The following is a 12,298-nucleotide window of genomic DNA, read 5'->3' as shown; positions in this document are numbered from 1 at the left end:
CACATAGGATTCTTCATGTAGTTTGGGCTACACGTAGGAAGAGGAGAAGTTGGTGTCGATTACCTTTCTTAGTACCTCAGTTTGTCAATAACGTGAGCTAGGGTGTCTTTAGTCAGTTAAGCCTCCATAAGTAGACATTGAAGATCGAAGACTTGAAGACTTAAAGCATCAAGGCTTGAAGACACGTTTTAACATGAGATACTTGGTAAACCTAACCCTAAACCTTTTAAGTTGCAAAACAACCTACCTCTATTTATCTCATTCCATAGCTAAACATTTAATTTGTCTAATGCAAGCCTTAGACCTAAAATGAACATGTTAAAATTAGAAACCCAAAACAGTAGGTCCTCGGCAACTATCAATCGAATTGACAGTTCATCAATTGATTGATTGAAGTCGGCTAAAAGTATCCAGTGAGCAAATTGCAAAATCCTGGAATTCATAGATCATATCGAATGTGTGCTCAATCGAATCTAAAGCACATCCATAGATCAATCGAAGGTTCAATCGATCGATCGATGAACTAGCTGTTATAGATTGGTTGAATCTTTTTCTCTATACAACTAGCATTTGTTCACACCCCAAGTATAGGGTTACGATGTAGTAATAATCTCGGTAAGACCGAGGTCGAATCCACAGGGATTGAACCTTGTACGTAATATGAAAGTAACTAGAAATAGAACTGGACGAAGATATAATCTAAATCAGAGGAATATGAGGGAATAATGGTGAAATATTACTATAAAACTTGTAGAATTCAAAGGTGGGAAACTAGGGATTCAGAGGATCCACTTGTAGAGATCAGGGAGATCTACGCTTGATTCATGAACTCAACTGGACTTCGAGTCCCATCTTCATCCAGTTGGAAGATATATCACTAAAACTCAGTTTGAACTTCCTTCGATCTACTTTTCAAAGAGATGAGAGGTATGAGAATTAGAGATTATTCCATCACAAAACCATACCCATGAAACAAAGTAAACAACAAAATTAAAGCAATCCACAACCAATCAGCAAGATGTATGAATGTTAGGAAGGATTCCATCATCCAACCATGTCCAAGGGGAGATGGTGAACAAAAGAGCTTCCTCACTTCACAATCAAAATAATGGAAGGGGAATAGTCAAAGCTATCGCAGACTTATTGTAATTTCAGTCACAACAAATCATTAAAGACTAGAAGTATTCCTATAATCAAACTAGAATTAAATTCAGCTCATAACATGATTCAAAGCTGTAGAGTACTACCCATCACGCCACAAGCTTCACCTCTTAGCCCTAGCTAAGAGGTTTAGCCTGAGATGAGTGGGCTAAATCTCAACAAAACTCATAAGAAAAGAAAAATAGTAAAGAAAAATAACTAAACTTCCAAAACTTCTCTCTCTCTCTCTCACTGACGTCCCAATCTGAATGGAATCTTGTCTCTCTCACGTCTCCTTTTTATAAGTGGTGGAGTCGGTGCATGGAGAAGCGGTGGAGAATGCATATAGCAGCGTGCGGTCGTGCGTAACAAGCAAGTCAGTTTACACAACCAACTCTATTTCGCAATTAGTTTGCAACATGCACAGAGGACCCATGCTGAACCCGCGTTCGGCACAATAGCTGACCCGTTTTGAACATCTAATCCATTCGCACTTCTTAGTTGTGGTCGGTTACCTCAGGGAAAGGATTTGGTCGGCTAGGATCGTCGGTCCGATCCTCGCCAAGATTGCAGAACAGCCTCGATCGGCCGGGTCTCGGATGTGCTGTAAACAGGGTCTGTACAACCTTACGCTGTGCTGATGGTGGGGCCATGATTGATGTATTTTAGGAAAATCCAATCCATCCACTGAATTCACAACGAAAAACCAGTTGTAATTGGCTGGTTTTGGGTTAGATTCAGTGTGGACCACGTATTATTTTATTGCACCATCTATCTTCTGTTTTCATAGCTGAAATCAGATCCTCGTTGTTTCTTGGAAATTTCCCACCTAGGTCTTGGTCAGTAGGGCTGTGGGCTTCCAATGGACGGTCTGGATCAGATCTTTGAGGTAATTTAGTGGCCCACAAGGACCCAACCGCACCCTCTATTCGTAGGTTGTGCGTTGCGAGGAGAAAAAAGAAAGTTTTTTTAAAAAAAAAAAAACTCGGTCAGTAGTTAGTTGACTGCTCTGGCTCTTCGGGTGCTTAGGGAGTGTGCGTGCGCTGCATGCGCATGCCACTCAAGATGGGGTCTACTTTCACGTATATGAGAAATCCACACGGTCCATCTTATTTCCCTTCTAATTTAAGGGGTTTAGACCAAAATTGATGCATATCCAAAGATCAGGTGGGCCCTAGATTGACGATTTGTGGGATGATTTATCTGTTGGGCCATTTTAACAAAGATCCAATGGCTGATTTTCGACATGTACAGTTAATTTAAGGTCCTCAGACTAGATATTAAGTTTCGAGCTGAACGGATGGTGGAAACCCTGTGATCATGCATTCTGGCCGACTTTCAGGCCCATTTAACATGAGTTACTGGATTTTCTTGAATTCCGGGCATGTAAATTCTTCGATCTCAGTCCCCTGGAGTCTATCCCATGCCTTGGTGATTTATGAGCATCAAATCCATGCTTTTAGTATCCTTTTTCAATCCAGGCTCCTAAATACACCCTGCATCATAAACACGATTAAAATAGGCCGTTAAACAAATATCATGTTTGCAAAATCGAGTAATAATTAGGGTCTAATATGCAATATTTGACCCTCAATACAACTCCCAACCAGCAGTTTGCTAGTCCCGAGTAAAGTATGTGAAAAATAAATTGAGAATTACAGGACAATTTCTAAAAACTCGAGTGATTTTTGAAAATAATCCAGATACTAAAAGTCTAAGATTCATGAATGTTGGGCATTACTCTCTCCTAGACTCAATCGTATGGTAAACTTCATAATTAAGTTCAAAGTATTAATCCATCAAATTAGCAAAAATTCTAAACATTAGGATCCATGAGTGTATAGTGTAATCTCGGCTTATCAACATTAAGATTCAATTCATTATTTCATGATATCATTGGTAACCAATACGAGAATTTATGACAACCAAAACTTGAACCAGAACTTGCCTCACAGATCATCCTTTCATTCTACCAACTTTTTATTTTTTCTTTAAAAATAACGCCAAGGACACCTATAGGGAGCAAACCTATGGTGAAGACCATTCGCCCAACCCTTCCGAATGTCAACCTTGGGGAATCGTACCTTCACCTATAGGGAGCAAACCTATGGTGAAGACCATTCACCCAACCCTTTTAATTCTTCTTTATAAACATGATGGTAAAATTTCACAGGCTGGTTCCTTTCATGCTTAGTGATTACCATGTTAATCCTTTAATATCAAACTGAAACCTCAATGTGTAAGCGAGATATGACATGTGAAATCATGATTCAATCAATGTTTAAAACTTCTAATCATGGATTGATAATTCAAACTCAACTATAGAATCTATCATATAGCTAAATCCAAGAGACGTAAATTCCCAACACTCCGTATCTTATAATTCTAAATCGACGATGGCCGTCAAAATCACTTCAAATTCACAAGAATTTCTAGAAAACTTTAAAAATTTTCACAATTTTTGCTCAAGACCGAGAAAACATTGATTAGGTGACCTAATCACCCACTCCCAACCTGAAAGCTACATTGTCCTCAATGTAAAAGAAATAAGCATGCAATGCACATGGGACAACAAAAGTAAAATAGGAGTGATGGAAAGATAGTACCTGAACGAAAGAAGCAAGAGATTTTCCAAAGATATCAGCGCGAGAGTAAGTCAGCACAAGAGTGAAACCAACAAAAGCAAACTACCCTAAAACAATATAGAAAGTAAACTAACCTAATGGCATAAAACCGACTAACCTAGAACAACATAAAGTAAACTACTCTAGTCTTATGAAAGCAGTAAACTTACATATACCTCCATCAGACTAGGAGATCAATCCTGGTAAACAGGATCAGTCAGAGGCATGAACATGTACTTTGCATCAAATTTCTCGACAAATGGCTTTAGTCGATGTCCATTCACTTTAAACTCATTGCCATTATCTGGATTCCAAATCTTGACAGCCCCATAAGTATAAACATTGATGACGGTAAAAGGGTCAGTCTAACGAGATCGAAGCTTACCTGGAAAGAGATGTAATCGAGAATTATACAAAAGGACTTTCTGACCAGGCGTGAATGATTTCCGTAGAATATGTTGGTCATGAAACGCCTTCATCCTGTCCTTGCAAATTCTTGAGTTCTCGTACGCGTCATTCTGGATTTCTTCAAGTTCATTCAACTGAAGTTTGCGTAGCGAGCTAGTATTGTCTAGATTGAAATTCAGATTTTTGATCGCCCAATAGGCTCTATGTTCCAACTCCAGGGGCAAGTGGCAAGCCTTCCCATAGACAAGTCTAAAGGGAGACATTCCAATAGGGGTTTTAAAACAGTATGATATGCCCATAAGGCATTAGTCAATCGGATTGACCAATCCTTACGGTCAGGGTTAACCGTTTTCTCCAAAATGTGTTTGATCACCCTATTGGAAATCTCATCTTACCCACTTGTCTGTGGGTGGTTTGGGGTGCTCACCTTATGAGAGATACCATATTTCTTCATTAAACTCTCGAATAGTCAATTAGAAAAGTGTGAGCCCCCATCACGAATGATAGCGTGAGGCATTCCGAATCAGGAAAGGATGTTCTCTTTTTGGAATTTAATGACCGTGCGATGGTCATTATTTCAACAAGGAATCGCTTTGACCCATTTAGTAACATAGTCTATGGCAAACAAAATATATAAATTTCCAAAAGATTGGGGGAATGGTCCCATGAAATCGATGCCCTAGCAATCAAATGCCTCTGTGATAAGAATGGGATTCAAGGGCATCATATTTCGATGGGACAATGCTCCTAATTTCTGACAACGCTCATAAGCTTTGCAAAACTCATGAGTGTCCCTGAACATAGTGGGCTAGTAGAAGCCACATTGCAGAATCTTACCCATGATCTTTTTAGCAGAAAAGTGACCACCACAGGCCTATGAGTAACAGAAGGAGATGACACTCTGATGCTCATTGTCTGACACACATCTCCTTAAGATTTGGTCTGTGCAATATTTAAACAAATATGGATTATCCCAGAAAAGTTGCGCACCTCGGTGAAACACTTCTTCTTATCTTGCGCAGTCCAATGTGTCAGTATGAAACCTGTGGTAAGATAATTAGCAATATCAGCGAACCAAGGTGAATGGGAGACTCTGAACAACTGTTCGTCAGGGAACATGTCATTGATATGTGTCATCTCAAGGGAATCAGAGGGATTAAGGCAGGAAAGGTGATCGGCCATTACGTTCTCTATTCCCTTTTTATCTTTTATTTCTAGGTCAAATTCCTAGAGTAGGAGGATCCATCTTATCACGAGGGGCTTAGCATCATTCTTAGACAGAAGATACTTGAGCGGCACGTGATTTTTGTAAGTAATAATCTTGAATCCGATCAAGTAGGACCTAAATTTATCCAAAGCGAACACTATGGCCAAGAGTTCCTTTTCCGTAGTCAAGTAGTTCACTTGGGTAGGATTTAGAGTCTTTCTCACATAATGAATAACATAGGGTTTCTTATCTTTTCTCTAGCCTAGATCTGCCCCAAGAGCATAATCAAATGTGTCGCATATAAGTTCAAAAGGAATGCTCCAGTCGGGTGGCTATATGATAGTTGCACTGGTCAACATGCCTTTAAGCTTAGTGAAAGCTTCCTAACATGGCTTAGTTCACTTGTATGGTGCATCCTTTTGAAGTAGATTACATAGAGGACAAGAGATGAGACTAAATTCCTTTATGAATCTTCTATAAAACTCGGCGTGTCCTATGAAGGATCGCACGTCCCGTATGTTCTTGGGTGAAGGTAGGTTAGAGATAAGATCGATTTTTGCCTTATCCACCTCGATTCCTTTGGACAAGATAATATGTCCAAGGATAATTCCCTTATGAATCATGAAATGGCACTTCTCCCAATTAAGTACCAAGTTCTTTTCTTCACATCTTTTCAACACACATTTAAGACTTTCTAAGCACTTGCTGAAAGATGGACCGAAGACAGAAATCATCCATGAAGACCTCTAGATATTGCCCCACCATGTCAGAAAAGATACTCATCATACATCGCTGAAAGGTGGCAGGGGCATTACATAGTTCGAATGGTATCCTTGGGTAAGCAAAGGTGCCATATGGACATGTAAATGTGGTCTTTTCTTGATCTTTAGGGGCTATCTCTATCTGATTGTAGCCCGAATACCCATCAAGGAAACAGTAATAGGAATGACTAGTTAACCTTTTTAAGATCTGATCAATGAAGGGTAAAGGAAAGTGGTCCTTCCTCGTGACGGTATTCAACTTCTTGTAGTCAATGCACGTTCTCCAACCAGTAGTAACTCTAGTTGGCACGAGTTCATTATTGGCATTGGCTACAATGGTGATCCCGGATTTCTTAGGAACCACCTGGGTTGGACTCACCCATTAACTATCGGATATAGGGTATATGATACCCACATCCAATAGCTTAAGAACCTCGGCGTAAACCACTTCCTTCATATTTAGACTTAGTCTACATTGTGATTGTCGAGCAGTCTTCACATTATCCTTAAGATAAATGCGGTGAGTACAAATCGAGGGGTCAATTCTCTTGAGGTCTGCAATCGTCCATCTAAGGGCTCTCTTATGCTCAATGAGAGTAGATATGAGCATACTCTCTTGTTCTTTCTCCAGGTGAGCAAAGATCATCGAGTATGTCTTATCTTGACCTAAATATGCATATTTTAAATCAGAGGGCAAAGGTTTTAGGTCAAGCTTCGGTGGCTTGAGGTTATATGGTTGAGGTACTTCATTAGTTTGGGGTAACTTTTCAAATTGTGGCCTCCACCAGTTAACTTCAAGTACCGGCGTAGCATCAAGCATGGCACACATCTCCCTAATCATGTCATCATCAAATTCATGGGAGTGGGCCAGGCACGTCGCTAGAGGATCAGAGGATAAGGTAAAAGGTGTCGTATCTTCTACGAAAGTGTCAATCATGTTAATGTCATAGAAATCGTCATCATCCTATAACTGTCTGCCTGTGTTAAAAAAGATATTCATTTCTAATGTCATATTCCTGAAAGAAATACTCATGACACCATTCCTACAATTGATAATTGTGTTTGAAGTGGCAAAGAATGGGCGACCCAGAATGACGGGAATCTGAGTGCTCATGTTACCGATGGGTTCGGTATCTAGGATGATAAATTCTACAGGATAGTAAAATCGGTCAACCTGGACCAACACATCCTCAATCGTCCCTCTTCGTACATGAATAGAGCGATCAACAAGTTATAGTATGGTTAGGGTGGGTTTTAATTCACCCAAACCTAACTGTTTGTATACCGAGTAGGGAATTGGATTGACGTTCTCTCCTAAGTCAAGAAGTACGTGCTCAATTCGATAGTCCCTGATCACACATGATATGGTTGGGCTGCCGAGATCTTTGAATTTCTGCGGCACATCTTGCTTTAGGATGACACTCACTTTCTCAGTTAGGAAGATTTTCTTTTGAATATTTTGCTGTCTTTTGGTCGTACATAAGTCTTTCAGGAATTTGGCATATGAAGGTATTTGTTTCAGGACATCAAGTAGAGGAATGTTAACCTTTACTTGTTTCAACACCTCTAGAATATCCAAAGAGTTAGAGAGAGGTTTTGGTGCAATCAACCATTAGAAAAATGGAGCAACCAACTTCCCTTGAGGTTCCGGTTGCAACTCTGGTGGGGCATGGCTAGATCCATCTTCTTTGTCCACTTCCGGGTCCTTAGGCTTTTCAGCCCTAACTAGAATAGTTTTGTCAATGATCTTCCCACTCCTAAGAGTGGTGATGGATTTAGCTTGCTCCATCTAATTTGAAGAGCTTAGGTCGCTAATTTCATATTGTGGTTTAGGATTGGGAAGAGGTTGAGCTGGGAAGCTCCCCTTGTTCCCAATCGTATTTTCAGCCTTAAGTTCTTGTATCGCTTTTGTAAGGTCTTGAAAGGCTTATAGCATACCCTGATTGAAAAGCTCTTGCTTTTGAAAGTGTTTTAGAACCAAATCCTCTTGAGGTTTCTCTTAAATTGGAATTTGATTTAGGAAACCTTGAGGTGTAGTGTTTTGTCAATTCCTCCAACTGAAGTTTGGATGATTTCTCCAACCAGGATTGTATGTATTAGAGGTGGGCACATTGAAAGGTCTTTGGTAATTGCTTACAGCATTAGATTGCTCATTCAATACCTCTTGAAAGGCAGATATAGTTGAGCAATTTTCAGTAGTGTGAATGTTGCAAGAACAAATACCGCAAACAGTTTCCTTAGCCTTATCCTTCTTTAATTTCATGCCCTCGAGTTTCCTGGTAAGATTAGTCACTTTAGCATTGATTTCATCATTCTCTTTCATGAGATACATTCCACCCCTTTCCTTGGAATGAGTCGGCCTAGACGTAGTATTTGGTCTAAGGGAGATGTCCCATGATTGTGTGTTCTTAGCAAGCTTATCAAAGTAGTCCCACACCTCATCGACACCTTTATTCATAAACTCCGTATTACACATTGTCTTAACTAATTGGCACATGGCAGATGTCAGTCCATCATAGAAAAAGTTTGTGATGCACCACGTTTCAAAACTATGTTGTGGGCAAGTACTGACAAGATCCTTGAACCGCTCCCAACATTGGAAGAATGTTTCATCTTCCCTTTGGACGAAGTTCATGATTGACTTTCTAAGGGTGTTCGTCTTATGGTATGGGAAAAATTTCTTGATGAACTCCCTTGTCATATCATTCCAACTGCCAATAGATCGAGGACGTAGTGAATTTAACCACGTCTTAGCTTTCTCTTTCAAGGAAAAGGGAAAGAGTTTCAACATGACCGTGTCATTAGACATGTTAGGAAAGTATAAAGTAGTTATGATCTCATCAAACTCTTTCAGATCTAAATATAGATTTTCTAACTCAAGCCCATGAAATTTAGGAAGGAGTTGGATCACCCTTGGCTTGATATCCACGTGTCCTGCATTCTCAGGAAAAACTATGCATGAGGGCGTACTCACCTCCGTCGGTTGTAAATAATCTCATAAAGTACGATGCGGGGGTGCTAGATGCACCTCATTCTCATCCTGGATGTCCTCCACCCTAGGTTGGGGTAGAAGAGGTTGGTTTTCAGCCATCACTTCAATTAACTCAGGGGATTTCGAGCGGTGTCTAGTCCTGCGATGGACAGTCAACCCCTCAACCAATCCTCCTTCAGTCAAGAGACGTTGAGTGTTGTCACGAGCCCACTTGGGCATGAAACACTTGCAGCCCTTAATTCAGATTCTAAACCTAAATCTAAAAGAAAGAAAGAAAATAGAAATCTAGAAATAGAAAGAGGAGTAGGAAAGAGGTTACCAGATGAGAAGTTCCTAAATCAAGATCTGCAAAACAAAACAAACAAGTCAGTTTCTAAAAATAGAAAGCCTAAAAATATAAAGTAAACTATTTTTTTTAAAAAAAGAAGAATTCTAAAGATAATCAAACGTAGAAAGTTTCTAAAAACAAAAGAGGAAAGTTCTAAACCTAAATTAGAAAGTAAGAAAGTTTTTAAAAGAAAACCTAGAATAAAAAAGTTTCTAATGAAGGAAAGATGAGTTAGTTTCTAAAATTAGAAAGAGTTTCTAAAAAGGGAAATTACTAACCTAGTTTCTAAAAGTTAATTAGGAAAATTCTAACCTAGAATTATGAAGTTTCTAAAAATAAAAGAAAGGAAAGATGAAACAAATTAGGAAAATTCCTAAAAATATAAAACAAATTTAGAAATAGAAAGTTAGAAAAAACTAGAAAATCAGAAAGAGATTACCAATTTAGAAAGTTTATGTCAAGGTCCTACAAAATAGAAAAATTAAGTTAGTTTATAGAAATTTAAAAAAAAAACCCTAAATCTAGAAAAACCCTAATCTTAACCTAATTCTAAAACTAGTTAATTTCAAATAAACGCAACCGTCAATCCTCAACAACGGTGCCAAAAACTTGTTCACACCCCAACTATAGGGTTGCGATGTAGTAATAATCTCATTAAGACCGAGTTCGAATCCACAGGGACTGAACCTTGTACATAATATGAAAGTAACCAGAAATAAAACTAGATGAAGATGTAATCTAAATCAATGGAATATGAGGGAATAATGGTGAAATATTACTCTAGAACTTGTAGAATTCAAAGGTGGAAAACTAGGGATTTAGAGGATCCACTTGTAGAGATCAGGGAGATCTATGCTTAATTCATGAACTCAACTGGACTTCGAGTCCCATCTTCATCCAGTTGGAAGATATATCACTAAAACTTAGTCTGAACTTCCTTCGATCTAGTTTTCAAAGAGATAAGAGGTATGAGAATTAGAGATTATTCCATCACAAAACCATGCCCATGAGACAAAGTAAACAACAGAATTAAACCAATCCATAACCAATCAGCAAGATGTATGAATGTTAGGAAGGATTCCATCATCTAACCATGTCTAAGGGGCGATGGTGAACAATAGGGCTTCCTAACTTCACAATCAAAATAATGGAAAGGGAATACTCAAAGCTATTGCAGTCTTAATGTAATTTCAGCCACAACAAACCATTAAAGACTACAAGTATTCCTATAATCAAACCAGAATTAAAATTAGTTCATAACATGAATCAAAGCTGTAGAGTACTACCCATCACGCCACAAGCTTCACCTCTTAGCCCTAGCTAAGAGGTTTAGCCTGACATGAGTGGGCTAAATCTCAACAAAACTCATAAGAAAAGAAAAATAACTAAACTTCCAAAACTTCTCTCTCTCTCTCTCTCTCTCTCTCTCTCTCTCTCTCACTGACGTCCCAATCTGAATGGAATCTTGTCTCTCTCACGTCTCCTTTTTATAGGTGGTGAAGTCGGTGCATGGAGAAGCGGTGGAGAATGCATACAACAACGTGTGGTCGTGCGTAACAAGCAAGTCGATTTACGTAACCGACTCTGTTTCGTAATCAGTTTGTAACATGTGCAGAGGACCCGTGCTCAACCCGCGTTCGGCACAATAGCCAATCTGTTTCGAACATCTAATCCATTCGCACTTCTTGGTAGTGGTCGGTTGCCTCAGGGGAAGGATTTGGTCAGCTAGGATCGTCGGTCTGATCCTCACTAAGATTGTAGAATGGCTCGGATCGGTCGGGTCTCAGACGTGCTGTAAACAAGGCTTGCGCAACCATACGCTGTGCTGATGGTTGGGCCCATGATTGATGTATTTCTGGAAAATCTAATCCATCTACTAAATGCACATCGAAAAACCAGTTGGAATTAGCTGGTTTTGGGTTAGATTCGGTGTGGCCCATGGATTATTTTATTGCACCGTCTGTCACGCCCCAAAACTCGAAAAATGGGCTCACAAAATTCCCGATCGCCGAATCCGGCGCTGATAGCCTTCGTAGTGCCCCATTCATGGCCCCCGGCATTCATATGCCAGATTCCTATCTTGGGATCCTACAAGGAGGATTTTTATTATAATTTTTTTTGTAATGAAGCATAACCACAAGCATAACCAAGTCACAAACAACATCACCACATATCTACTATATCAAAAACTTTAAGTACAATGTGGAAAGGAAAATACAAGGTGATCAAAAGGCTCCAAAATAATCTGACGCGCACTCCTACCTCAGTGCTGCTGCGATCCAATGACACCTGCACACAACGGTCGTGTATAAACTTACAAAAGCTTAGAGGGTGGTGTAGGTGTGTGCGTAAGGCAAGTGCCAAGTATACAATATCAGAGTAATGTGAAAATATGTGGGTAAGTCCATGAATACAATCAGCCGTACCAAGGCTATGCAATGCAAGACATGAATGCTATCGGTCATACCAAGGCCATGCGATGTGAGGCCTATGTGGCCAAATGTCATATGCGAGATGCAAAGCAAGCATGCTAGTCCTTATCAAGTACACATATAAGTATAGTTTCTCTCTGGGATATCACCGGGGTCTAGTACACTTCACACTAACTGCCGCCTCCCTAGCCACACAACCCAGCGAGCGGAATAGACCTCACTATCCACCTAACCAGTAGTCTACCAATACCTACCTGGCTCGTCAATAGCGGACTCATTTGTGAGCTGATCAAACTCAGCCTATCTTATAACCCCCTCACTTGGGCTGATAAAGCTATACCCCCTTCCAACTAACCACGACATAGTAAGAGACATGGCCTACTAGTATTCGGCACTCGGACGCTCG

The 12,298-nt window shown here is 39.7% G+C and overlaps 1 non-coding gene across 1 annotated transcript; it reads left to right on the top strand.

Moving 5' to 3' along the window:
* The first annotated feature begins 8,686 nt into the window (after positions 1-8,686).
* Positions 8,687-8,793, top strand: LOC131257170 (small nucleolar RNA R71). The gene has a single exon (XR_009177185.1). It is a non-coding gene; the product is annotated as a small nucleolar RNA R71 (small nucleolar RNA).
* Positions 8,794-12,298: the final 3,505 nt, after the last annotated feature.

Source organism: Magnolia sinica, chromosome 9 (genome assembly GCF_029962835.1).
Source record: "Magnolia sinica isolate HGM2019 chromosome 9, MsV1, whole genome shotgun sequence".
NCBI lineage: Eukaryota > Viridiplantae > Streptophyta > Magnoliopsida > Magnoliales > Magnoliaceae > Magnolia > Magnolia sinica.
This window is presented reverse-complemented; position numbering and strand designations above follow the sequence as displayed.